Source organism: Carcharhinus amblyrhynchos, chromosome 2, assembly GCF_965287045.1.
Source record: "Carcharhinus amblyrhynchos chromosome 2, sCarAmb.v2.hapA, whole genome shotgun sequence".
Classification (NCBI taxonomy): domain Eukaryota; kingdom Metazoa; phylum Chordata; class Chondrichthyes; order Carcharhiniformes; family Carcharhinidae; genus Carcharhinus; species Carcharhinus amblyrhynchos.
This window is the reverse complement of record NC_137325.1, coordinates 122,274,819-122,302,297: the sequence shown is the minus strand read 5'-3', so window position 1 is coordinate 122,302,297 and position 27,479 is coordinate 122,274,819. Positions and strand designations below refer to the sequence as shown.

The 27,479-nt window shown below is 41.1% G+C and overlaps 1 protein-coding gene and 1 pseudogene across 8 annotated transcripts in view; one reads left to right on the top strand and one right to left on the bottom strand.

Annotated features, from left to right (window-relative positions):
• The window catches only part of pard3aa (par-3 family cell polarity regulator alpha, a), an 800,310-nt gene that overhangs the window by 5,441 nt on the left and 767,390 nt on the right, over window positions 1-27,479 (top strand). The window lies entirely within an intron of this gene.
• On the bottom strand, window positions 8,191-11,158 carry LOC145358319 (ubiquitin-conjugating enzyme E2 D4-like; annotated as a pseudogene).

Below are 27,479 nucleotides of genomic sequence, written 5' to 3'. Positions count from 1 at the left end.
AGACAGGGGTAGAATGTGCAAACTCCACACAGACAGTGACCCAAACTGGGAATCAAACCTGGGTCCCTGGCACTATATGGCAGCAGTGCCACCCACTGTGGTGGTCAGTAAGGGATTGTCAACAGTGCTAATACCCCAAGAACTCATTGGAGGGGAAAAAAATGTCAACTGGTGCTGCCATGGAGAAAACAACAGGTTTCTTGATGAAAACTTTGCGTAAATCTAAAAAGGTGCAGAGCTCAAACAAATTCCTTTTATCTGTGTGTGAATTTTGTCACTTTTGGCAAGTGCAAATGAGCCAGGTTGCAAGCTTGACCAAATGTCTTAGCTGATCAAAGTTGACTTTGTCAGTCACTCAGTATGCTTTACTCCTGTTGTATAAATTGTCAAGGTTTGGAATTTGATGTTCTTGCATTTTGTCCAGGAGAAAAGCTTCAGCAATATGTCTCCCTTTCCGACAACATTCAAATTCTATACCACTGAGTGACTGCTTAAGGAGAAAGGGTGGGAGTGTGGGGAGCATGCTTTGTGAGCAATGGAAAAGATACAGCATAGATTCACTGGGATGATGCACTGGTTGTGGTTGGCTTGAAATACTTGAACCAGTAATATAAATTTATGATGCTTTGGATGTGTAAATATTGAAAAATAATTTCCACTGGTTGGGGAACTGGCAAGAAAAGAGAAATTTTCAGGATGAGTGGAAGCGTTATAATCCAAAGAATTCCTTACAATTTACAATACAGAAACAGGCCATTTAGCCCATTGCTGGATACCAGTGTTGACGTTCGACATGAAACGCCTCCCATCCTACTTCATTCTAACCCTATCACCACTTCCTTCTAAATACTTAAACTGTGGAATGTCAATCTGAACATTTAAAGAGCCCAAATGTTTGGGGCAAAAATGAAAATCATTAAAACTCAGCCGTGATATTTGTTGTGTCGTGTTAGCCTGCCAACAGTCTTATATTGGCTCATGTATGAAAGATGCCTCACTGCATCAGCGTAAATCACCATCTTAAGGAGAGGAGAGAAACTTCCTCGGCAGTGAAGTTCATTTGCTAAATATTCATGTTGAAAGAACCATTTAGTTGGATAAGCTGCAGCAGTCATATCCACATTATGTGCCACCTACTAGAATTATTTTTTATTCAAGCCATCTCTTTGTCAGTGCGTCGCTGGGTGTCTCCAAATTTTCACTGTTATTAATAGTTCCCTTGAACAGAGCCGCAACCTGGCTGCATTCACCACCTTCCTCCTCTGCCACAACTTCTCTTTTCACTCCCATCATTTTGTCCAAATAATAAAACCTCCCAGCTATGCCTATCTTTTTTGTGAGTTATATGGAATGTTTCTTATTCAAGTCCTACTGTGGCTTTTTTTTCAATATTAGAATCACAGAATCTCTACAGTACAGAAGAAGGTCGTTCGGTCCATCGAGCCTGTACCAACCACAATCCCGCCCAAGCCCTATTCCTGTAACCCCACACATTTACCCTGCTAATCCCCCTGACAACAGGATCAATTTAGCATAGCCAATCAACCAACTTTTTGGATTGTGGGAGGAATTTGGAGCACCCGGAAGAAACCCATGCAGACTAGGGAAGAATGTGCAAACTCCGCACAGTGACCCAAGGCCAGAATTGAACCTGGGTCCCTGCCGCCGTGAGGTAGCAGTGCTAAACACTGTGCCATAATGGTGCTGCTTACTGCTATCGGCCTAAATTTAATCATCTTTGCTTCCAATTTCCACTTTCCTCCAACATTCACATGGTTCATTGCTGATTCTTCCCTTCCTCAACTTCTCAGCCTATCCTCAGCAATAGAGGCAATCAAACGTTATTTAATATAAATGCACTTACTGCCACATCTGCTTGACTACACTTCCTCACACCCTGCTTTATGTAAGGACTGCATTCCATTCTTCCTGTTTCTCTGTCTCCATCGTATCTGATTAGATCTTCCATGCTGGAGTCTCTGATTTTGTTATTTGCTTGTTCATGGGATGTGGGTATTGCTGGCTGAGCTTGTATTTATTGCCCATTCTGAATTGCCCTGAACAGAATTAATGAGGACAGATACATTGCTGTGGGTCTGGAGTCACATGTAGGCTAGACTGGATAAGTATGTCAAATTACATTCCCTAAAGGACATTAGTGAACCAGATAGGTTACCTACAACAATAGGTAAAGGTTTTATGATATTTAATTTTAAACTTTTTATTGAATTCAAATTTCAACATCATGGGATTTTAACCTGCATTCCCAGAGCTTTACCCTGGGTCTCTTTGGAGAGAGAATACCATTTCAAGCCTGGCTAGCTCTACTCTCTCTACACATGCTGTCAGACTTGCTGAGATCTTCCAGCATTTTCTGTTTTTTGTATCTGCAATATTTTGTATTCATTTATAATTTGCTTATTTATTTAAATTGGCAAAAGTGTAGCAAACTATTTTTAAACAGTGGAGCAGGTACTTAGATTTATTTGGTTGTTTGGCATTTTTTAAGGAAAAACACACATTTTGTTTGTCAAACTGAGTTTGTAAATGACATGTAGGACCCAGCTATGTTTCAAAAGGTTCAAATTTCAAATTAAACTCGCTGTGGAAAGAGTCCAAAATGTGCCTGTCCAGGACAGATTAATTCCATGAAATATGTCATTATGCTATTTCTATGCTTGAGATCTATGTTCAAAGCAATATGTTGCAAACTTGATTTTTGTTTGATTTTTAAGCAGGCTTAAAAATGGAACGAACCCACTGACTGCTTCAAGTTACTCAGCCTACTTTGTTCTCACATGCCACAGTATCTCTGAACTATTTTTCTATTTCTTGGTTGCAGATCATTTGAAGGGTGATCTTTTAGCCATGTATTGTTTTGAAGTTTTTTTTATTTGTCTAGTAATATCTTAACCTTATAAAAGAAGCTATCAAATATTCATTTATCAAACATAATATTATTTGGCAATGGATTATCTTATGCACCCTCAGACCCATGTCTTGAAGTTTGTTCATAGGTTACACTTTAGATCTGAGACTTTTTGGATTTTCTCATTGTTCAGGAATAGACTTGTTGCTTATTAATTGGCTACAAAATATGAGACTACTATGTTTTAATCCTGTTAATATTGTCCATCTATTGATATTGAATATGAGACCTTCAGTTCCACTACAGATAAGATAGCTGCAAGGGTCTGAGGTGAAATAAACTTGGACAACCTCAGCTTGTTTCCTTGTGAGCCACAGCATGAAACATTTATTAGCAATCTCATTCACGAAGGCCATGAATTACTGATGTGGGAAGTGGAAGTGATTAGCATTAAATCAGCTGCCATATGTACTTTTTGCCACTCGCTGTTCTGTGATGTGGAGCAGTGGTCGATAAATGAAGTTGAGGGACAGATCAGCCATGGTCTAATTGAATGCAGTCTTGAGGGGTTTATTCCGTTCCTGTGTTCACCTGATTAATGCCCTATAGTATTTTTAGCAATCTCTTAAATCATGGCAATTAGGGGGCTGATGGCAAGATGGTCTTTCTTTTACATCTTCAAGGAATAGCCAATTTTTAAACGTTAATTACATGGAAATATTTTAGAAATAAAATTAAATGGATAATAGCATGGAACACCTGGGAATATATTTATGAATATAATTATGGAGAAATGAAATGTAGTTAAGCTCTCAGCCCTGTTCCTCCCAGTAACCATTCTAATTTCCACACTCAAGGATATTATCATTTAATCCTCCAGTGGTGAATAATTGCAAATAATAATTTTCCATTTCTTAAAAAAAAGTGGTGTGATTCCTCACTCTGTCACTTTATCCTTTCTTCCATGGACCAGCAAGGATCTGAGATAACAGCTGTCATTAGACTTCATTGTTCAACCCTGGTCAGGGTTCCTCAGATGATGTATGACCTTCATGTTTTGCTATCTTACATAGCATTGCAAGTTATTTGCAGCATGGAAACAGGCCTTTTGGCCCAACAGATTATAAAGTGTTTATGTTCCTTGTAAGCCTCTATCCACCTTCCTTCCCATAACTCACTCAATATACGGTGGAGAAAGGCATAGAAAGTTATTTATTTAGCATCAATATAGGTACCCTCAACTCTTTCTGGTGGTGGGTTCTGCTTACTACCTACTAGCTAAAGAGCTTTCTCCTGAAATTAGTGGCTATCTTTTATTTATCGCTCCTAGTCCTGATATTCCCACTTGGATCTAACTTTATCAAACCATGTTACGACCACAGTGACCTCTATCCCTCAGCCCTCTCTCTTTTTGGAAAATAACCCCAGAGTCTTACCTGATAGATATAACTTTAGCTTGGTACCACTTTCACAGTCTTTTCTTGGACCTTCTCCAGTGTCTCTGTCATTCTAATAATAACACAAAACAGAAGTGTTCACAGTACTTCCTGTGTGGTCTAACCAAGGTTCTATGGCAGTTTAATATAGTTTCTCTGCTTTTCAATTTTATCCCTCTGGAAATGAACCCCCCTACTTATCAATGCTGAAGTTCATTTGCCAAATACATGTGCATTCTTCAAATTATTAATGTCTTCCCGCATTTTGTTGCGGTTCTTCTCAAAAAGATGAATTAAAATGCAAAAACACTGCACAAATAGTACCGAGAGCATGAAGATAGTTTTGAGAGAGGTGTGTGACATAGCTTTATGCATAATAGTTCTTGTTTTAATTTAGTGACAGTCCACATATTTAATTGGACAGATGAATTGAAGGTTGGATGTATTAAGCACATCTGAACTCCTTGAACAGATAATAAAATCTAAAACTATAATTAGGATATTGGCAGTTGAGTGGTCTTCCTAAATGGGTAACTTAAAATTTTGGCCGTCTTTTGCCATATTTTAGTCGGAGTAGAGAAGGAGGTAGAAGAGGGGGAGGGGTAGCATTATTGGTCAGGGACTGTATCTCAGTGTCAGAGAGGAAGTTTGATGAGGACTTGTCTGTTGAGGTAGTATGGGCGGAGATTAGAAATAGGAGTGGAGAGGTCACCCTGTTGGGAGTCTTTTATAGACCTCCTAAAAGTTCTAGAGAGGTTGAGGAAAGGATTGCGGAGACGATCCTGGTTAGGAGTGAAAGTAATAGGGTAATTGTTATGGGGGATTTTAACTTCACTAATATTGATTGGAATTGTTATAGCTCTAGCTCGTTAGAGGGGTCAGTTTTTGTACAAAGCGTGCAGGAAGGTTTTTTGACTCAGTATGTAGATAGGCCAACTAGAGGTGAGGCTATATTGGATTTGGTGCTGGGAAATGAGCCAGACCAGGTGCTAGACTTGGAAGTTGGTGTGCATTTTGGTGATAGTGACCACAATTTGGTTACGTTCACCTTAGTGATGGAAAGGGATAGGCATGAACCTCGGGCCAGTGGTTTTAGCTGGAGGAAGAGTAATTATGAGGCTATTAGGAGAGAATTAGGAAGCATAGGTTGGACTAGGAGATTACAGGGACTGGGAACGTCCGAAATGTGGAGTTTTTTCAAGGAGCAGCTATTGCGAGTCCGTGATAGGTATGTCCCTGTCAGGCAAGGAGGAATTGGTAGGGCTAGGGAACCGTGGTGCACCAAAAATGTTGATTCGTTGGTTAAAAGGAAAAAGGAGGCTTATGTTCGGATGAGACGTGAGGGCTCGGGTAGTGCACTAGAAAACTTTAGATTGGCTAGGAGGGAGTTGAAGAGTGAGCTAAGAAGGACTAAAAGAGGACATGAGAAGACTTTGACTGATAGGGTTAAGGAGAATCCTAAGGCGTTCTATAGGTATGTCAAGAACAGAAGGTTGGTTAGGGCAAGATTAGGGTCAGTTATAGACAGCAGAGGGAAGTTATGTGTGGAACCAGAGGAGATTGGAGAGGCATTGAACCAATATTTCTCTTTGGCGTTCACGCAGGGGGACATGGATATAGCTGTGGAGGACACTGGGTTGCAGGGGAGTAGAATTGACAGTGTTACAGTTGATAAGGAGGATGTGCTGGATATTCTGGAGGGCCTGAAAATAGATAAGTCCCCTGGTCCGGATGGGATTTACCCCAGGATTCTCTGGGAGGCAAGAGAAGTGATTGCAGAGCCTCTGGCTCTGATCTTCAGGTCGTCGTTGGCCTCTGGTATAGTACCGGAAGATTGGAGGTTAGTGAATGTTGTCCCATTGTTTAAGAAGGGGAACAGAGACTTCCCCGGGAATTATAGACCGGTGAGTCTCACTTCTGTTGTGGGCAAGGTTTTAGAAAAAATTATTAGGGATAGGATTTATAGTTATTTGGAGAGTAATGAATTGATTGGAGAGAGTCAGCATGGTTTTGTGGCGGGTAGGTCGTGCCTTACTAACCTTATTGAGTTTTTTGAGAAAGTGACCAAAGAGGTGGATGGGGGTAAGGCAGTGGACGTGGTGTATATGGATTTTAGTAAGGCATTTGATAAGGTTCACCATGGTAGGCTTCTGCAGAAAATGTAGAATTGGATTGGGGGTGATCTAGGGAATTGGATCAGGAATTGGCTAGCGGATAGGAGACCGAGGGTGGTGGTTGATGGTAAATATTCATCATGGAGTTCGGTTACGAGTGGTGTGCCTCAGGGATCTGTTTTGGGGCCACTGCTGTTTGTAATTTTTATTAATGATCTGGATGAGGGTATAGTTGGGTGGATCAGTAAATTTGCTGATGACACCAAAGTCGGAGGTGTGGTAGATAGTGAGGAAGGGTGTCATAGTTTGCAGGAAGACTTAGACAGGTTGCAGAGCTGGGCCGAGAGGTGGCGGATGGCGTTTAATGCGGAGAAGTGTGAGGTAATTCACTTTGGTAGGAATAACAGATATGTCGAGTATAGGGCTAACGGGAGGACTTTGAATAGTGTGGAGGAGCAGAGGGATCTAGGTGTATGTGTACATAGATCCCTGAAAGTTGGGAATCAAGTAGATAAGGTTGTTAAGAAGGCATACGGTGTCTTGGCGTTTATTGGTAGGGGGATTGAATTTAGGAGTCGCAGCGTTATGTTGCAACTGTACACAACTCTGGTGCGGCCGCACTTGGAGTACTGTGTGCAGTTCTGGTCCCCACATTACAGGAAGGATGTGGAGGCTTTGGAGAGGGTGCAGAGGAGGTTTACCAGGATGTTGCCTGGTATGGAGGGGAGGTCCTATGAGGAGAGGCTGAGGGATTTGGGGTTGTTTTCGCTGGAAAGAAGGCGGCTAAGAGGGGATCTTATTGAAACATATAAGATGATTAGAGGTTTAGATAGGGTGGATAGTGATAGCCTTTTTCCTCTGATGGAGAAATCTAGCACGAGGGGGCATGGCTTTAAATTAAAGGGGGGTAGTTATAGGACGGATGTCAGGGGTAGGTTCTTTACCCAGAGGGTGGTGAGGGATTGGAATGCCCTGCCTGCTGCAGTTGTAAATGCGCCTAGTTTGGGGGTGTTTAAGAGATCCGTGGATAGGTTTATGGACGAAAAGGGATTGGTTTAGGTTAGTGGGTCATTGTTTTGTAACTGGTCGGCGCAACATCGTGGGCTGAAGGGCCTGTTCTGCGCTGTAATGTTCTATGTTCTATATGCTGGTTAATTCTTGCCAGTCCGAGCTGCCTGGGCCTTGTTCGTTCCACAGACAGATGCTACTGGGAATGCAAACCTTCATTCAAAAGTGACAATCGTCTCTCTCATTTGCTCCATTGTTTCAAACTGGTTTTGAATGATTACTAACCACATCTGTAAAGCGCATGAATATAATGTTAATAAATAGGTTGCTGCTTGTCTATCATTACTGAAGTTAGTCTTAATCATAAAATGCCATTTCATAGGCAACATAGTATGCAATATTTTAAAAAAATACTGCAGGTAGATTTGCCGGCACTGGGCGTTTTCATTAGGACATGGGAACAATCATGAACAAGAGAATTCATTCCGCTTACGTAGTACCAAAACTCGAACCTCCAAATTTTTACTGAAGAAATCGCTGTTTATGTGGTGCATGTTTTTGATAACTGGAGGAAAGAAAAACACTTTCTTTTTCAAATCTTTTTGGAGGTCACATCTTTGGTTTTGCATTCAGGCTGTCTACGTAAAGATGCAGTTGAGTTAGTGATCATTAAGGAATGTTGTTTTTTCCATAAAACTGCAGCCAGCTTTTATTTTTGCATTCCAGATTATATAAAGGAGTTACGATTTCTTGTCTGCTGCTGTTACATTGCATATTTGCTTGTCCAATCTCTGGCCAGTTTGTTGTACTTCAGGTTTGTAGGTGTGTGTAATTTCTGGAATCATCAAGGTTTGCATCACATAGCAGTGAACAGATAGATAGAAGAACCTCGACAATGTTAAAGCAGGAAACCATTGAGTGGAGAATATCGAGGTAAATGTTGCCATTAATGTTGATGTTCGGATGCTAGATCTTTGGAAATGAAACCCTAGGTAGCTTGAAAGGATAATCTGAGGGGAAGTGGATATTTGAAAAGGAGATGCCACGTTGGTAGGGGCTGTCACTTGACTCCATGATAGTAGCTTGCTAATGAAAATAGTCATCTCCTATTGGACATGCTGAAGAATGCTGGAGGATCATTCTCCAAGGACTGGTATTCCTTGAGAATCTGTGGGCTCATCTGGTTGAAATTGGTTGAACTTTGCATCAGACACTCTATATTGAGGATTTTCTTTGGAAAACTAAATAAAATGATATTACTGGTTAAGTACAAGAGTTGGAAACTAGCTGGATTATGGATATGTTAAGTCTTAAATAGTTTGTGGATAGATGTTATAGAGAGAATTATTTCTGCTGCAGGTGCTTTTAATTGTTGTACAATTGAAATTCTGAGAGATCAGATCTCCCAGATGGTGGGAGCAGAGTTTGAGTTGCTGATTAATCTTAAACTCTGAATGATATTTACAAACTTAACTCATTCCTTCCTATTTGTTTATTTAGTTGGAAGTTCCATTTACACCATTAGGTCAAGCACCAGGGAAAGGTTGTGTTGGTGATACTAAGAGTAATAATTAAAATGAGAACGATCTACCTTCTGACTTCCTCTCACTTGAGGTGAATTGCTTGGTCTCTGGTGCTGAGCCCCCAACTGCACGGATAAGAAATGTAGCTTGGAAAATGGGGCATGTTCATGTTAACAATACAATGGAATCATTCCGTCCACAAACAAATAGTACTTTTTAGATTTTGAATTTTTTTCCTCAGAGTATTTAAATATGCATAAGATGGGCAAAGTGTGCTGTCTTGTTTTTAATATGCCAGTACTGCAGTTTACTGATGTTCTACTCTTTTTAGAATGACAGAGGGAGGTGATGTGCAGTGATATCACTGGACTACTGATCAAGAGATGTGGCAAATTCCTGGCCATTGCCACTGAAACTTATAAAAGCAATCGATTCCTGCAATTACGAACCTTACCTTTTAAAAAAAATTTGAGCAATTTTTTAAAAGACTTTGTGTTTGTTTATGTGCAGCAGATAAATTCTTATCTGTTTTGTGGGATCGTTTTTGGGTTCTGGCATGGTTAAAAACGTGTTGGGTGATAATATTGTAAATATTTAAACAAAAACTAGTTATTTTAAAGGGTTCAATGTGTTTTAGTTGAATTTTTCCCCCACATTGTGTTCTTTTAAGTTTTCATTGTTGTATCTTCGGTGTTTAAAAAGCCTGAATGTACAATCTATGGATAATGTTTTGGGCATGAGAATACAAGAGAGCACCTTTATACAATCTCAGTATAAACTCAGCAGCCTGTTTGTTTTCCTGAAAATTATGTGGAGTCAGACCACCAAAATTGTTGTTTAAATCCATTTCAATACTGGTGAAATACCTGGTCTGTGAGTCTGTTGCCAGGGGAAGAGAACTAGATTTAATGAGGTCTGTGCCAGGAGCTGGCTTGCTGAAAACAGTCTCTTGGTGTTTGAACTAAAGCAGGGGCAGAATAGACATTGCTTTAGTCGGACCTTGCTTTGTGCCAGAACACGAACTGCTGGAACTGCACCACAGCATTGAGATTCAATATTTATTTTTTTGAAAGAATCTGCACGAAATGTCACTGGCAAAGCTTTTCTTGTATGCGGAACAACCTTGTAGAATGTGATGCCTTGAAGCCAATTATTCAAAAGTTGGGTCCACCGTCACTTTGAGTTAGGTGTGTTGGAATAGCATGGTGGGTGGCACAGTGGTTAGCACTGCTGCCTCACAGCACCAGAGACCCTTGTTCAATTCTTTGGTCACTGTCTGTGTGGAGTTTGCATGTTTTTCCTGTGTTAGTGAGTTTCCTCTGGGTGCTCTGGTTTCTTCCCAAAATGCAGAGTTTTGCAGGTTCAGTGAATTGGCCATGCTGAATTGCCCTTAGTATCCCAAGATGTGTAGGGTGGGGGGATTATGGGGATAGGGCATGGGTTAGATGCTTTTGGAGAGTCAGTGCAGACCCAATGGGCCAATGGCCTGCTTCTGCACTGTGGGGATTCTATTCTTTTGAATATGTACTTGAACATGGGAATCTCATCATCATCTGCACACTTCCACCTTTTTCAGGCTGGATTCTGAAGGCTGGCAGCAGTGAGCTGGTTCCCTTTGTTTGAGTGAGAGAACTGTGCAAAAGGTTATGGCTCTGTGATTATGCTTCCAGAATAAAGGAGAAAAATAAATAGAATAAACACTCAAAATTGATGCAACACACAACTGAAATTGTGGAAGGGTCATCAGTAGTGCAATCAGGAGGTGCTGCATGCTTTTTGCCATTGTTTGGGTTTCACCATGCGTACTGAGCTCCGTACCTCCTCATAATCATTGATCCAGAAATGGATCAAGACTTAAAGACGGTGGAGAGGCAAGGATAGTGGTTTTGACACTTAAAGCCATGTTTGATTAAACATACCATTAATGAGTCCTAACAAAACCTCACAAGAATACCCTCAAATCCGTAGAGTCGGACCTAATTCATTGAAAAACAGTTGTGGTTTTTGGAGGTCAGTCTTTTCAGACCCAGGGCATCACAGCAGGATTTCCTCATGGAAGCCTTCTCCACTGAGTCATCTTCAGGTATTTCCTCCCTTAGGTTAAGAATGGGATTAATGACCCCAAAGTATTCAGCTCCATTCCCAGTAGTCCATGAGCATTATAGGTAATGACTGCAAGAACAGGGTTGAAACTTGTTGTACACTCATCACCTGATCATTTAAACCTCCTATCATCTACAAGGGTCAGATTAGGAAAGTGAAGCTATCCACTATTGGCCTGGACAGATTCCACCACAATAGCATTCAAATTGCTTGACAACTGCCCAAGATGCTTTAACCTTTTGTCACCTGACTTTGTGGCTATCTGTTCCATCACCAGCACACTGAGCCTCTGTGTGGATAAACTACGTCAACTTGGGCAGCAGCTCCCTCCTCCACTGCACATCACATTCCCCTCCAAGATACATACCTCCAAACTTGCATGTATATTGCTGTTTGTTCATCACCTTTGATCTTGTTGCCATTGTTGGAATACAGTGGTCCAAGTAATTAGTCCAATATGAATCCATCAGGAATGGGCAATAATTGCTGTCTCACTCAAATCCTGAGAACAGATTATCTTCATTATTATCAGAGTTCCTGTGACTGTCTTCCAGGCCACTTTACTGAGGCTGCCATGCAAACTTTTTGTGTTGGGCTCCAGTACTTAAGGGCTGCAGATTGTGTTTGGCACTGGCAGATTCAAAGGTTAGCTGATCTGCCTTTTGATGTTCTTTCCATCAGGAATTAACCTCCCTCCTTCAGGCACTTGTCCAGCCAAAACTGTTAGTACCGTGGTCATGGCCAGGTTGATTAACCACTGTCCACAGTCAGCATTGATTAGTTATCGTTCATACAGCTTACTGTAATTATGATAGTAACTTTGAACACTGACCTGATATGGAGAACAAAAAAAAACCCTAGGATGCACCCAGTTGCAGCATCTAAATTTTTTTTCATAGAAGGATTGAAATCATAGAAACCCTACAGTGCAGAAACAGGACATTTGCACCGACTACAATCCCACCCATTCCCTACCCCCATATCCCTACATATTTACCCGCTAATCCCTCTAACTGATGCATCTCAGAACATTAAGTGGCAATTCTAGCATGGCCAGTCAACCTAAGCCGCACATCTTTGGACTGTGGGAGGAAACCGGAGCATCTGGAGGAAACCCCCGCGGACAGGAGGGGAATGTACAGACTCCACACAAACAGTGACCCAAGCTGGGAATCGAACCCAGGTCCCTGGATCTGTGAAGCAGCAGTGCTAACCACTGGCTACCGTGCCGCCCATTTGTAATGTTCATTTGTGGGACATGGGCATCGCTAGCTGGCCAGCATTTATTGCCCATCCTGAGTTGCCCTTGAACTGAGTGGCTTGCTAGGCCATTTCAGAGGGCAATTGAGAGTCACATTGCTCTGGCTTTAGAGTCACATATCAGACCAGGTGAGGACAGCAGATTTCCTTCCCTAAAGAATATCAGTGAAGTAGATGGGCTTTTCCTACAATCAGTAATGATTTCATGGTCATTGGTAGGTCCTTAATTCCAGATTTTTTTTTGAATTCACATTCCACCATCTGCCGTTGTGGGATTCGATCCAGGGTCCCCAGAAAATTGGCTGAGTTTCTGGATTGATGGTCTAGCAATAATGCCACTAGGCCATTTCCTGAGGACTTTCATCATGCTTGTCTACAAAATCTCTTGTTATTTATAATTCTGAGTCAATTCCAGTGGAGATTCTTTTCTGCTCATCTGATGTACCATGTCTTCTGTTCATGTAACAGATTTCTCCATTGTGATGAATTCCACATTTTAATAAAAATCTGTTTGAAGTTTAGTTATTTTAGCTTCTGTTTTTAATCCAATTATTATTTTCTCCTGGAACATTTTGAAGTGAAGGGAATCAACGGTTTCAACTTGGTTTGCAATGTGTGAGTACTTTAATATGATTGAAGCTCCTTACCTGCTTGTTCTCATCACTAATCAGAAACCTTGGAAAGCAGCACTGCCAAGTGTTTTTGCTATTTTGTTGAGGTTTCTGCAGCTCTTTTTGTAGAAGCTCTGCCAGAAAAATTGGAGGACCTGTACAGAAATGCATAGTCTCCTTCTCGCCCTCCATTTTTTATTTTCCATCCCTTTCCATCAAATGTTTTTCTACCTCTCTTTGTTAGATTGATTATTGACTTGTGGCTTTAGGGGCTAGTTCCATCTGTCCAATGATCATTGACAGTGAGTGCCAGCAGATGACTTTTGGAGAGCATCACCCCTGAACTCTTAGCATCATACTGGCTCCTTGTCTCACTTTGTGTTCCAACTGAGGTGGCAAAGCCTGTCTGCTTCCTAACTCCTACTTCTTCTGATAACCACAGCGACTGTGGGCAAGATGAAAGATAAGGAAACACAAAATGTGCAATTTTTTGATACTTGAGATTTCAGATTACAACCGTGTGGAGAAACATTTTAATTTAATGGCTACTCAAACTGCTTGTTGCTTTGCAAAGCTTCAAATTAAAAGTTTATAAATAAACAAAGCTCTTGATATTTCAGCAGAATTTACAGAACTTAACGTTTGAAAATAATTTAACTGAAGAAACTGGACTCTGCAGGGAACCAAATTTATTTCAAGACATCAGTTCTCTTGGTTATTGGAAATGTTTCTTGGCTGTTTCTTTTTCTCTGGCAAAAGCTCCGTGATAGTTTGTTTGTAGAATTTCTGCAGTAAAGGAGGAGGCCATTTGGCCCATCAAGCCTGCACCAATGACAATCCCAGGCCTTATCCCCGTTTTTTTTTAACCCTGCTAATCCCCCTGACACTAAGGGGGCAATTTACCATGGCCAAATCAACCTAACCAACACCTCTTTGGACTGTGGCAGGAACCTGGAGCATTCAGAGCAAACCCACACAGACACAGGGAGAACGTGCAAATTCCACACACACTGCCTGAGGCTGGAACTGAACCTAGGTCCCTGGAGCTGTGAGGCAACAGTGCTAACCACTCTGCTACTTTGCTGCCCCTGATGTAGTGTGATTTTTGTTTAAAAAGAAAGATGCCAAGGACAATTATGGGTGAATGATTTTAGACTCACGTTTTCACACTTTTCCCCTTCAAAATGGTGTTATCCAGATCTTTGATCAGAAGTAGAGGAGAGATACAGATGTCCCCAATTTTTTTATTTGCCATGAATAAAAATGGCAATTATTGCTTCCATTTGTGGGAAAGGATTTACTCAATTAACCAGCCACTACAGAAAATCAGCAATTAAAGATATAACGTACTGGTGAAAATGAATTTAACCAAAAATTGCATTTACAAATCATTCCACTTACTTGTTTTAGTAAACTTTCCAACATGCAATTTAAATATTTTTTAAATTCTAAAATGTGATAAACACATCTCACACTATAGTCCAACATACGTTGATCTGCTAAATCGGTCCACATACTGGAAATTCCAAGAGAGGCCACTGGGATACATCCATCAGGAGCAGAAGTAGGCCATTGGCAGATCATGCTGGAGGAGCCAAATCAATAAGATGACGGTTAATCTGATTGTAGCCTCAGTGCCTCTATCCTGCCTACCTCATGCAGGGCTGTTTATATCTTGGAGGGGATTAAAGATAGGGAGAAACATGGTCCGAGATTTGCTGGTTAGGTGGATTGGCTATGCTAAATTGCCTCTTGGTGTCCAAAGATGTGTAGATTGGGTGGATTAGCAATGCTAAATGTTTGGTTTATGGAAATAGGGCAGAGGGGAGGGCCTGGATAGGATGCTCTTTTGGAAAGTTGGTGCAGTCTTGGTGGACCAGACGGCCTCTTTTCTCTACCGTAAGGTCTCTATGGTTTGCTTCACCAAGAGGAAGTGTTGGTCAGCGAGCAGATGAGTGCTGGCTGAATCGGCCTTAGTGCAGTTAAGACACAGATGAGTTTTGGATGAACTCAAATATATGGAGGGCACCTTGTGCTCAAGCTCCATTCCAGCTGCGTAGTTTTCAGTCAGAGTTATTGGGCAGCTATCGTTCTGATTAGGAACCTCGGCTGATTTTTAGAGAAATGTTTTAATACTTCCTGAACCGCGAATACCTCAGTAAATTGCCCTGCTTGACATCGGCAAATGGTAGGCTGGGAATAGAACCTACTAATTTAGTTTTGGACTGGAATATGTTGACCCACATATGGTGTGTTTTTTTTTTCCCAACTTTTTAATTTCAATTCTGGGAGAGTTCTTTTTATTCTGGCAATTACACTTTCCGAGTCTTGGTAGTTGAATGCAGATCTGCAGAAAACTGTCTCTCATTCTGCAGAATAAAGAAGCAGCAGTGGAAAAATGCCTTCAAGCAATTAGATTTACTTAGCATAAATTTCTAACAGTCACTCAGAGCTTATTGCTGTCTCTGCCAGTATTTCATAATATCACCTGACTTCCTTAGTTGGATTGTTGCTGTGTAATTCATTGTCCTCAGTCAAGATGATTAGAGATACATGAATAGAACATAACGTAAATCTGATACTGTGAAATCAGTGTGACTGATGTCCTTGATCAGTTCCATTTCATTTCAAATACGCCACTAGTCCATGTGCTTTGCAGTGTCAACTTCCTAGACTTCCTATTGAATAATTTTGGCTTTCTGAGAATCTGAGTTTCTCAGCTTTCACAGATTTGCAAGTCAGTAAATGACCTGACTAGCTCAAACTTGACGTGTACCTCAAATCCTGAAAAGAGGTGCACAGTTACACAGTGCTTTTGATACGATTTGAAATGGTTTGGGGTGTGCATTGAGGAACTAATGGCAGTGCTACTTTGAAATTAGCATGTTTGACCTAATGCCAAAGCCACAAGTTGCGCTTTTCTTCCTGTTGTGTCTTTTTTTCACATTTCCGTGTAAGTTAATTCCAGCCGGGTGTGGAGATCCAGTGTAAAAGTTGCCAGGAGGTTCATTGGATCTCCCAGAAGCTATATCAATTCACTTTTTAAAACCTTTCTTTAAAACGTCAGAGCAGAAATGGTTTCACCTCTTTAATAGAGTTTAAAGGAACAAAGCTTTGTGCATTAATCAAGCATGCAGGGTAAGTATGCTTTTGTCATCAGTTCAGATCAAGCAACAGCAAGTGATTTAATTTGAATCTGCTGACAGCACAATTCAGCACTCTACTGTACATGGATATTAGTGAGAGATTGTAGGATAATTGCAAACATAGAGCAACACTGAGAAGGAAATAATTCAAACAAAAGACTTTGATAATGTCATAAACTGAAAGGATAAAGTCTAAATGTCCTCATAATCCTGGGATTAAGTTACAACCTTGCAAACACTTTGTTGCAAAGGCCCCCCTGTAGTGAAATAGGCCGACCATATGCACTTAGAGGATTGCAGGGTGTGCTGTTACATAACAACATTTTGCAGTAATTTGAAACCATTTGGGGTGTGCACTGATGTGGCTGTGTAATTTGAGAATCCGATTGCTGGTGCGGCACTAAAGCCAAATACAAGTTGTTGGCCTACCAATGGTCAACAGACCTCTCCGCTTATGTGAAATGTGGGCCCTTGGACAAGGCACAAGAGGGTGACTTGCATCCATGGAATTCCATGGTATCAGTATTCAATACTTTCAGATGAAAGTTGTGGGATACCAACTGCAGATGAATGTGTATCCACTGCTCATCCTCTGTATTTGCTTTGACGTTTCTTTGTTCTTTGTTTATTTGGGTATATGTGATGGGGCAAGGTGTGCATCAGGATACACAAGTATACATCCATCTAAGTAATAGTATCATAGAATGATAAAGCATAGAGATGTTACCTGGTCCATTGTGTCTGTGCCAGTCATGGAATCACATCTAACTAGGTGCTTTGTTCTGTTTACCACACAATGGGAATCGTGTATGAATTTCATTGTCATTGCTATGCCAGGTACATGGGACAAATGTCCCAGTGATAGGCTAATTGAACGAAATAGCATGTTCCTCGGTTGTTCATAATGGGCAGAGTACAGACCATGCTCAACCAGTCAGGCTTGTGAAACCCAAAATAAAGGGCTGATTTGCTGGTCCCGTTTAAACTTCGGCACAAATCTTGTTATGGCCAGAAACTCTCAAGAGAACCATGATGGGAAGATCTCCGTTTGAGACCTTCCCCATCTCCACTGGTCATGTTATCAGATTGATGCCCTGGGTGTGAATGGTTAACATTCATTTAAATAAATTGAAATATGGTAAAACGGATTAATGCCATTTCTTCCAGGGATTTCATATGTTTCTATCTGCTGGCGTGATGCATCGTTGGCTAGAATCACTACTGGTCTCCAGCCCTCTGGTGTCAGGGAAATGCTCGGCAGTGCCCTGGCACTCCCTCCTGGCATTACTGGGCTAGCACTAAAGGCACATGGCCATAGGTAACCCCATAGTGTTGTGGAGGTGGGGGGTGGGGGGGGGGGGGGGGGGGGGTTGGGGTGTTGTCAATGCCCCAATACTGAAGATTTAAGGTGGGTGGGGTAGGTGGTGTCCTGAAGATCTGATGCTGGCAAATGGGAGTGGTGTGGTGTGGTGGGGGAAGGATGCCACTGATTAGGGGTGGTGTTAACATGGATGTTTAGTGAGTTTAGGTTGTGCCCCTTAGAATGATGGTGCAAAATAGGTCACCCCCCCCCCCCCCCCGCCCCTGCAAAAATGTCAATATGGGAAGGTCTGTGCGAAAAAGCTGCTTGTTTCACACTGGCTTTCATAGTGGCAATTATGATACTTTGCCACAATTTAGGAAAATTCTGCCCAAAATGGCTAAAGTTAGATGTGATTTCCCCAATTGGGCAGCGCTTGCTGAATAGCCCCAAGTGTGCTAATAGCTACACTAACAACACATTTAAGAGTGTCAGGCTAATGATGTGCCTCATTTCCGTTGCCAGAAGAAATGCGTACACAAACAAAAAGTGTATATTTTAAGATTTGCAGCTCTTTTGCATTTCCTGGGAGCTCGGGGGCCGATAGAACCCCATTGCTTTCTCCACGGCAACACCCAGACCAATCAGAGTTGACGAGCAAACCAGAGAGAACCCTTTTCTCTAATATTTTCTCAAATTGTTGAGTTAATTTGAAATGTGGCATTCTTGCATTTCTCCCAACAAGTGCTCTTCTTTCAATAACATTCAGCTCGAGTCCCAATATCAGGAAGCTGATGCTCTGTCTCCTGGGCAATTGTGCCTCATTTCCACTCCTGGGAGTTTCAAAAGATTACCTCTGTTTCTCCTTCCACAGATGTTGTCTAACCTGCTAAGGTTCATCCTTCCCCCACCACACCACTCCCATTTGTCAGCATTATCTGATGTTATTTCATGTTTCAAGAATCTGCAGGATTTTGCTTTTGGCAGATTGTGACCAGAGTCTCTGTAATTTCCACGATTGCATCCTTTACTAACCAAGGATCCATCTGGACTGGATGTCTTCTTTATATTGAGCACTGCCATCCTTTTAATTACTTCCTCTTATATTCTTCAGCATGATTAAACCTCTTCGGCTATCTCCTCTTTCAACAACCATTCTTTTAGTGAAAACAGATGCAAAGTACTGTTAATACCTCAGCCATGCCCTCAAATAAGTTTTTGGGCACCTAATCAGTGTTCATTTGATTACATTTTCAATATTTGTTAACAAAAGATTCTTGGGTTCATTTTTTTTTCACTAATCTGTTTTTGCACACTTTTGTCTCTCTCATTCTTGTGTCTTTATGGAGGTTGCCAGCAGATTTTCTTCATTATCTCCTTGCCACTATTTGGTGGCACATAGTGTGCACCCACTAAGATAATAGCTTCTCTATTCTTCCTTAATTCTAATCAGATTGTCTTTGAACCCTCAAGTACATCATCCCTTTTTGTAACTGTATGTTTGATCAATACTACCAACCTCCTTTATCTTTCGCTTTCCCTATCTTTCCTGAATACATTGTAGCCAGGGATATGAAAGTGCTTCTTCCTCTTGTTTGTCAGAAGTAAAACAAAGAAAATACAATGTAACCAAGGACCTGTTAACATCACTGAATGTGGGACTTGTGTTTCCCAAACTCAACCAACTTGTTGAAGTGTGTTCTGTTGGTAACTTCGGAATTTTGTTTTATTTTTGGATTATATTTTGATTGTAAAGATCTTGTTTTGTTATTTCAGTTGTTGGATCATTAAATGTGTTTTCCTACAATAATTAATTAGCTAAATGCAAATTATCTGACAACCTGAGCCCAGATCCCTGGGTGTCAGTTTGAAGATTTGAACTCTGGTCTTTTTTTTAGGTTAAAATAAAAGTTGCCCTCAGTAAAATATAAAAGTGACTGTGAAATTTAAAAAAAAACAACTGGTTCATTAATGCTCATATGTGACTCCACTCCCACACCAATGATTCTTAACTGCCCTGTAAAGTGGGATGACAAGTCCCTCATTGGTAAGAACTAGCTGCAAATAAATATCGCCATTCCTTTATTGCCACAGGGTCACATTCCTGACAGTCCCAAGTTCAGCATGGGTCCTGAAAGTGAATCTTGATGAGTAAAGAAAGTGGTTCTTGTGCAGAAGAAAAATTTAGATGCTATTTGCTTTATATTAACCAAGCAATTATAAAGCCTCCAATTTTTCTATTCATCATTTTGACAAGTTATGCATACATGTGGAATGACTGCCACACACTTTTAGGGAAAACACACTTTGCCACCTCTGAGCATTCTAAAAATGACATAATTCACTCTTGAAACATATTCTGGTTGGTTTCGGACCAGGGCCCTGAGCCTTCAACACATTGGCATTGCTTTGCAGACTGTTTGAAAACTTGTAACATTTTGTGTGTGTGGGAGCAGGAGGGGGGTGGGTTTGTCAACATTTGCAGTGAAAATAATCTGTCCTCTATCAGAAGTGGGGACAGTAGGCCAGAATTTAGTTAAAATATAAATTAAGTATCTTTGAATAATGCAACGGTAGGAATAGGACTTTAAGCTTTAAACTGAGCCACTTTTTAATTAAAACGGTGTTGGTATGATTGACAGATGTATATGGGCATTTTCTTTTTTTTTATCATTTTTGGACACTGATAATTACAGTTGTCACAAAACTTGAAAAGCAGCTAATTCCTTTCGTTCTAATCTCTCAATCCAATAGTGAATACAAAAATGTGCAAGATTGCAGATATTATGAACTGTTAAAGGATTGGACTATATAATAATCCCTACATTTCTTATTGTGAAATTATGTAATGATTTGTTCTTTAAATTGCAGCACTGTATTTTTACAAACTCTTGCGCAACCTTACAGTGGGTTATTGAGCAAAGCCTTCTATTCATAAAATTTAACATAATCATTCGACTTTTGTCATGAACTCAGAAGTCTTGCAAAATGCATTAAATTTGTGAATGTGCTTGTTCTGACCGGATTTGCACAATCAGAAACAAAATACCCAAGACCCATAATACCCTGGTGTACAGGCAGGTCAAGGGCAGTGCTTCCTTGATAGTCAAGTTGATCCTAGAATGACATTGGTTTCAGATTAAGAACCATAAAATAATTTGCTGCTTGAAGAAAAGCAATTGAACCCATTAAACTTTGTTGTTAATTTTCCCCACTGGAGTTATCTCCTTTTAATTGCATTTCCCCGCTATGCCCCCTTTTTGGTTTTTCTTTCTCTCCCAGGTTTATCTAATTTATTTGCAAACATTGTGTTTTACTGAGTTTCAGTAGTCAAATGTGGTGAAGAATTTCATACTGCAATTAAAAAAACGCAGAACTGTGCTTTAAAACTGCCATATCATATCCTCAGGGGATTCCAAAGCACTTGTACAATTAGTGACTTTCAATAGCAGTTACTATTGTTAGCTAGACAGAAGGAGCTTAGAAGTCAGAAAAAAATGCTGAAAATACTCAGAAGGTTTGGCAGCAATTGTGGAGGGAGAAAGATGGTTAACATTTCCATCAGAAATGCAGCAATATAATGGCTCCTGACCAGTTTTGAGAGGTGGTCAGCTGGTGTAGTTTTTGGTGATGCTTCAGGATAGAATTTTGGTCAGGATCTTGCACAAGCTCCCTTTTGCTTTTTGAGTTTTTATGTCCTTTTGCGTAATTCAAGTCTCATCCAAAAGATGGTGGCTGATCTCCCCTTTTTTTGGGCAGCACGGTAGCACAGTGGTTAGCACTGCTGCTCCACAGCTCCAGGGTCCTGGGTTTGATTCCTGGCTTGGGTCACTGTCTGTGTGGAGTTTGCACATTCTCCTCGTGTCTGTGTGGGTTTCCTCTGGGTACTCCGGTTTTCTCCCACAGTCCAAAGATGTGCGGGTTAGATTGATTGGCCGTGCTAAGAAATTGCCCCTTAGTGTCCATGGATGCATAGGTTAGAGGGATTAGAGGATATGATATGGGGGTAGGACCTGGGTGGGATTGTGTTCAGTGCAGACTCGATGGGCTGAAGGGCCTCTTTCTGCACGGTAGGGTTCTATGGTCTTGTCTTAAAGCAAAAAATCCCATCACCTATATCCTCCGAAACAACAAAACCTTTGACTTCAAATCACTGCTCTGTTTATTATCTATCTTGTTGTTTGTGATTTAACACAGAATTATGTTAAAATTATTAGCACACAAATAGCACATTTAGCCCAACAGTCCCTTACCAGTTTTTATCCTCCCACCTTGTTGGCATAGCCTTCTATTCTTTTATTCCTTGCTGACCTTAAATGCAACTCTGCTAATTGTTGCAACAGTCCCACGTTGTAGCAGGTTCCACATTCTAATCACTCGCTGGGTGAAGAAGTTTCTTTTGAGTTCTTCATTGGATATAATTGTAACTGTCTCCACCTAACCTATTAAACTGTTTCATAATTTTACTGACTCAGAGCCACCTGCTTTCTTTCCTGATAAATATAACCTCTAATATCTCATCTGTAAATGTAAAATAAATTCCTATTAAAACTGAAGCTAAGCATCTGTAAATTTTCAATCTGTGAGTGTTGCACACTGTGCTCAGTGTTTGAAAAATGGATCACTGCAAAAATCAATGTTATGTTGCTGGGCAAAAATCTTGTGTGAAATTACATAAGTCTTCATATGTCTTCAAAGTATAAAATCTGAAGAAAGCTTTTTCATCTGAAATGCCAGTTATGCATGTTTATTATGAATTGAAAATCAAACTGTTAACTGTGTACTCAAAAGTTGTCTTTGGCAGAAATAAGGAAGGTACGTCACTGTCTAGCTATTTTGAGATGTAAATCCTCATGAGCTTCCACCGTGAGTGTGAGGATAGCCAAAATATTTAGGATGCAAATTTAGTGTCCATAGCAAGCAATCCATTAGGATTGCTATTTGTGATTTTTAATCAATGACTGGGAAGAAGGTGCTGAAAGGTGGGTTAGTAAATTTGCTGATGACACCAAGATCGGTGGAATAGTGGATGAGGTGGAGGGCTGTTGTAGGCTGCAGAGAGACTTTGATAGGATGCAGAGCTGGGCAGAAAAGTGGCACATGGAGTTTAACCCTGATAAGTGCAAGGTGATTCATTTTGGTAGGACAGACTTGAATCCGGATTACAGGGTCTGTGGCGTGGTTCTGAGGAATGTGGAGGAACAGAGATCTTGGGGTTCATATCCACAGATCTCTAAAGATTGCCACTCAAGTGGATAGACCCGTGAAGAAGGCTTACAGTGTGTTAGCGTCTATTTACAGGGGGTTTGAGTTTAAGAGCCGTGGGGTTATGCTGCACTATACAGGACCTTGGTGAGACCACATGTGGAATATTGTGTGCAGTTCTGGTCACCTCACTATAAGAAGGACATGGAAGCGTTGGAGAGAGTGCAGAGGAGATTTACCAGGATGCTGCTTGGTTTGGAGAGTAGGTCTTACGAGGAAAGGTTGAGGGAGCTGGGGCTTTTCTCTTTAGAGCGGAGGAGGATGAGAGGTGACATAATAGAAGTTTATAAGATGAGGAGGGAGATAGATAGAGTGGATGTTCAGAGACTGTTTCCTCGGGTGGATATGGCTGTTACTAGGGGGCATAACTGTAAGGTTCGTGGTGGGAAATATAGGAGGGATGCCTGAGGTAGGTTCTTTACTGAGAGTGGATGAGGTGTGGAATGCACTGCCTGCTGTGATAGTGGAGTCGGACATTTTAGAAACTTTTCAGGTGGTTATTGGATAGGCACATGGAGCACACCATGTGCGCAGTTCTGGCTGCCTCACTACAGGAAGGATGTGGAAGCTGTTGAGAGGGTGTGAGGAGATTTACAAGGATGTTGCCTGGATTGGGTGGCATGCCTTATGAGGATAGGTTGAGGGAGCTAGGTCTTTTCTCCCTGGAGAGATGAAGGTTGAGAGGCGACCAAATAGAGGTTTATAAGATGTTGAGAGGAATAGATAGGGTGGATTCTCGGAGGCTATTTCCCAGGGCTGAAATGGTCGCTACGAGAGGACACAGGTTTAAGGTGCTGGGGTGTAGGTACAGAGGAGATGTCGGGGTAAGTTTTTCACACGGTGGTGAGTGAGTGGAATCGGCTGCCGTCGGTGGTGGTAGAGGTGAACTCGTTGGGCCTTTTAAGAGACTTCTGGATGAGCACATGAGATTGAGGGTTATAGATAGGCCTGGTAGGATCGGCGCAACTTGTGGGCCGAAGGACTTGTTTGTGCTGTAGTGTTCTATGTTCTATGATAGGGAGTGGGATAGCTTGATCTTGGTTTCAGACATAGAACAGTACAGGCTTTTGGCCCTTGATGTTGTGCCAAGCTATGTTCTATATCTTCCTATGAGTAAAATTGATTGCCCTGAATATTATCAGGAGAACAACACAGTTTTCCTGCTTTAGCCTGTGGAGCTGGCACAAAACTTCATTGTAAACAGGAGTGCCCATTTTACATTTGTGCCTGTTTCAAAATATTCTGAAAAGTTCTCAAATTTGAGATGCTTAATCTTTGGGGATATGTTCATGTTCTTGTGTTAGTCAGTCATTGCTTTGCTGATCATCTGCAGCCTTTTCCTTCTGTGTAATTATAAATATCCTATAGATTTTTTTATACATTCATGGGACATGGGGGTCGCTGGCTGGCCAGCATTTATTGCCCATCCCGAGTTGCCCTTGAGGGTCAACCACATTGCTATGGCTCTGGAATCACATGGAGGTCAGACTGGGTCAGTACTGCAGGTTTCCTTCCTTAAAGGAGGTTAGTGAACCAGATGGGTTTTTCCAATGATCGACAATGGTTTCATGGTCATCAGTAGATTCTTAATTCCAGACTTTTTTTTTCATTGAATTCAAATTTCACCATCTGCCATGGTGGATTTCAAACACCGATCCCTAGAAAATTAGCTGAATTTCTGAAATTAAAAGTCTACGGATAATACCGCTAAGCTATCACCTCCCCTTCAACTCCTATAACTCATTTTAGCTCGAATAAAGGATTCAGACGTTCGGGTAATTTTCATCTTTGACAGTAGGTTGGACTGATGGTGACGAGCTGCCTGTGCAAAATTTTACACACAGACTAATTGCTACTCCTTGTTAGCTTATTCCCATTCATAGCATAAGTTTCATATTCTAGCCTATTGAAAATACGTGCTGTTGGGAATATAGATGAAAAGATACTGTGTTGAGAACCTGAATTTCAACAGTAAGCCCCTAAAGGGAAGGTGGAGATGAACATTTAGAAAGACATAAATTTCTGCTTGGATTAAATGAAAATTGGTATAGAGATGAGTAATGAGTTATTTATGAACACTGATTGGATTGTGATGTATCACAGAATATTAAAGGGAATAATGATGCAGGAACAGTAGATTGATCAATTTTTACATGAATGGGACAGAAAATAAGGTCTGTAACACTGTTCAATAAACTAGTTAACTCATAATAGCTTGAATTGCCGTACAAATCCCTGTTGGCCATTATGAGCGTATGGCCAGGCATTGATTAACTAGATGTTTAGGAAGCGTATCAATAAGATGAATATTTATAAGATTTGACTTTTGGCCTTATTTAGCTTGTTGGTGCACTGGCTGTATGAACAGTTGTTAGCAGTAGTCAATCATAAGATTGAGGAAATAGTTGAAGATACTGCATACAATGTTTGTAATTTGATTCTAACATAATTCCAAAAGCTCTTGGTTCATAACAGCTCAACATCAGGTTCTTTTATAAACCTGAAGGGTCAAATTACGGTATCTAATTTTAAATGGAGCATCTTGGTATTTGTGTTTCTAAACATAATCCTTTATTACTTATAGATATGTTTAATTATGCAGTTACTTTCTTCTTTGCAAAACTTTATCCTAACTCACGAGTCCTGCTCTCCCAATAGTTTGTGCGTGCTGATCTTCATTGAAGTGTTGCCTGGCCATGAGCCAATTTTTATGTCTTATTGTTTTCAGACGCTCTTCCCCCTAGCACTCCATACTCTTGCTCTTCTCTACCTGTAACTGCCTACAACCCTCTTGATATACCTCCTGCATTCCTACAGTTCTGACTTCTTGCACATCTTGACTTTTCTATCACTCCTCCATTGTCAGCCTTCAGCTGTCCTACTGTGAAGCTCTGGAATTCCCACTGTAAGCCTCTCCACCTTTCTACCTCCATTTTGCCCTTCAAGATGTTCCTTAAAATCCACCTCTATCACCAAACTTTTAGTCATCTCTTAGAACATTACAGCACAAACAGGCCCTTCGGCCCACGAGTTGCGCCGATCACATCAACACCTATCTATAACCCCCAATCCCATAAAACCCCATATACTCATCCAGAAGTCTTTTAAAAGACCCCAGCGAGTTTGCCTCCACCACCACTGACGGCAGCCGATTCCATTCACTCACCACCCTCTGAGTGAAAAACTTACCCCTAACATCACTTCTGTACTTTCCTCCCCGCACCTTAAACCTGTGTCCTCTCGTAGCGACCATTTCAACCCGGGGAAATAGCCTCTAAGAATCCACCCTATCTATTCCTCTCAACATTTTATAAACCTCTATCAGGTCGCCTCTCAACCTACGTCTCTCCAGGGAAAAGAGACCCAGCTCCCTCAACCTAACTTCATAAGGCATGCCTCCCAGTCCAGGCAACATCCTTGTAAATCTCCTCTGTACCCTTTCAATAGCTTCTACGTCTTTCCTATAGTGAGGCGACCAGAACTGCGCACAGTACTCCAAATGAGGCCTTACCAGGGTCTTATAAAGTTGCAGCATTGCCTCCCGACTCCTAAACTCAATCCCTCGATTAATGAAGGCCAGTACACCATACGCCGCCTTGACCACCTCTTCCACCTGCGAGGCCGATTTAAGAGTCCTGTGGACCCGGACCCCAAGATCCTTCTGCTCCTCAACACTACCAAGACTCCTGCCCTTGATAGTGTACTCGTTCATCCCGTTGGTTCTGCCAAAATGGACGACTACGCATTTATCCACAATATCTTCCTCAATATCTCCTGTGACTCAATTTCTAATGTGGTTTGATAATGTTCTTGGATAGTGTTCTGAGATCTTTGATTACTTTGAAGATGCTACATAAATGCAAGTTGATATTTTGAATCTTTTTAAACTTTCTGATTTCACTTGGTCGGTGCAACACTTTGTGTGGTACAGAGTCATTTGGACTCGCAAGATTGCAGGTTCAAGCCACGATTTGTTAGTTGACTTTTAGCCAGCACAACAATATGCTTCTTACTTTGGTGTACTTGGCTAGACAGGAAAGGAGAGTCATTTGGTCAGAAAATATCAGAGTTCTCTCCAAATTGGAAACACAAGTTTTCTGGACTTCACATGAGGACAGGATTAGCAGCGTTGACTTCACGGCTAAATAAGTTAACACCAGTCATTTTTTTGACTGAACAGGGAACATGACTCCGTGACTCGATGACTCTATGACAGTTGAGGCAAGAAGTTGCTAATGAGTTAATAGAAACAGAAAATGCTGCAAATACTCTGATCTTCCCACATCTGCAGAGAGAGAACCAGAGTTCAGTTCTGAGTTCTTCAGTTTAGCTCTTCCGTCTGCCATTTGCTGTTTTTATTTCAAATTTCTGGCATCCACGGGATTTTGCTTTTGTGTCGTGTTGATAATGAATACGTAATTCAAGGTCTTCAGAAGGGGAGGGGAAGAAGAGAAAATCTTTGTGGGTGGGTGACAACCTTGTGGACTGCAACTCTTGAAGGGCATCAGTTAAATTTCCTGACACTTTGGCATTCAGTCACCTAGTGATACAGAAATGTACTGCTTGACAAATGACATGATCATTAAGTAGGCAGAAGAATGCCAGATGGAATTTAACATGGATACGTATGAAATTCTGTATGTCAGGGAAAAATGGCACAAACTTCACCAACGGTGTTGAAATCGATAAAGGTGAAATGGAGAAAAAAAAACCTCTCCATGTTTTAATAGACTTACTGATCAATATACCAACACAGTGCAGTGTGGAAATAAACGAACTCAACTGAATTTTACAAGAGCCAAAACAACAGCAATTTACAGGTTTGAGGGAATCGTGATTAAACT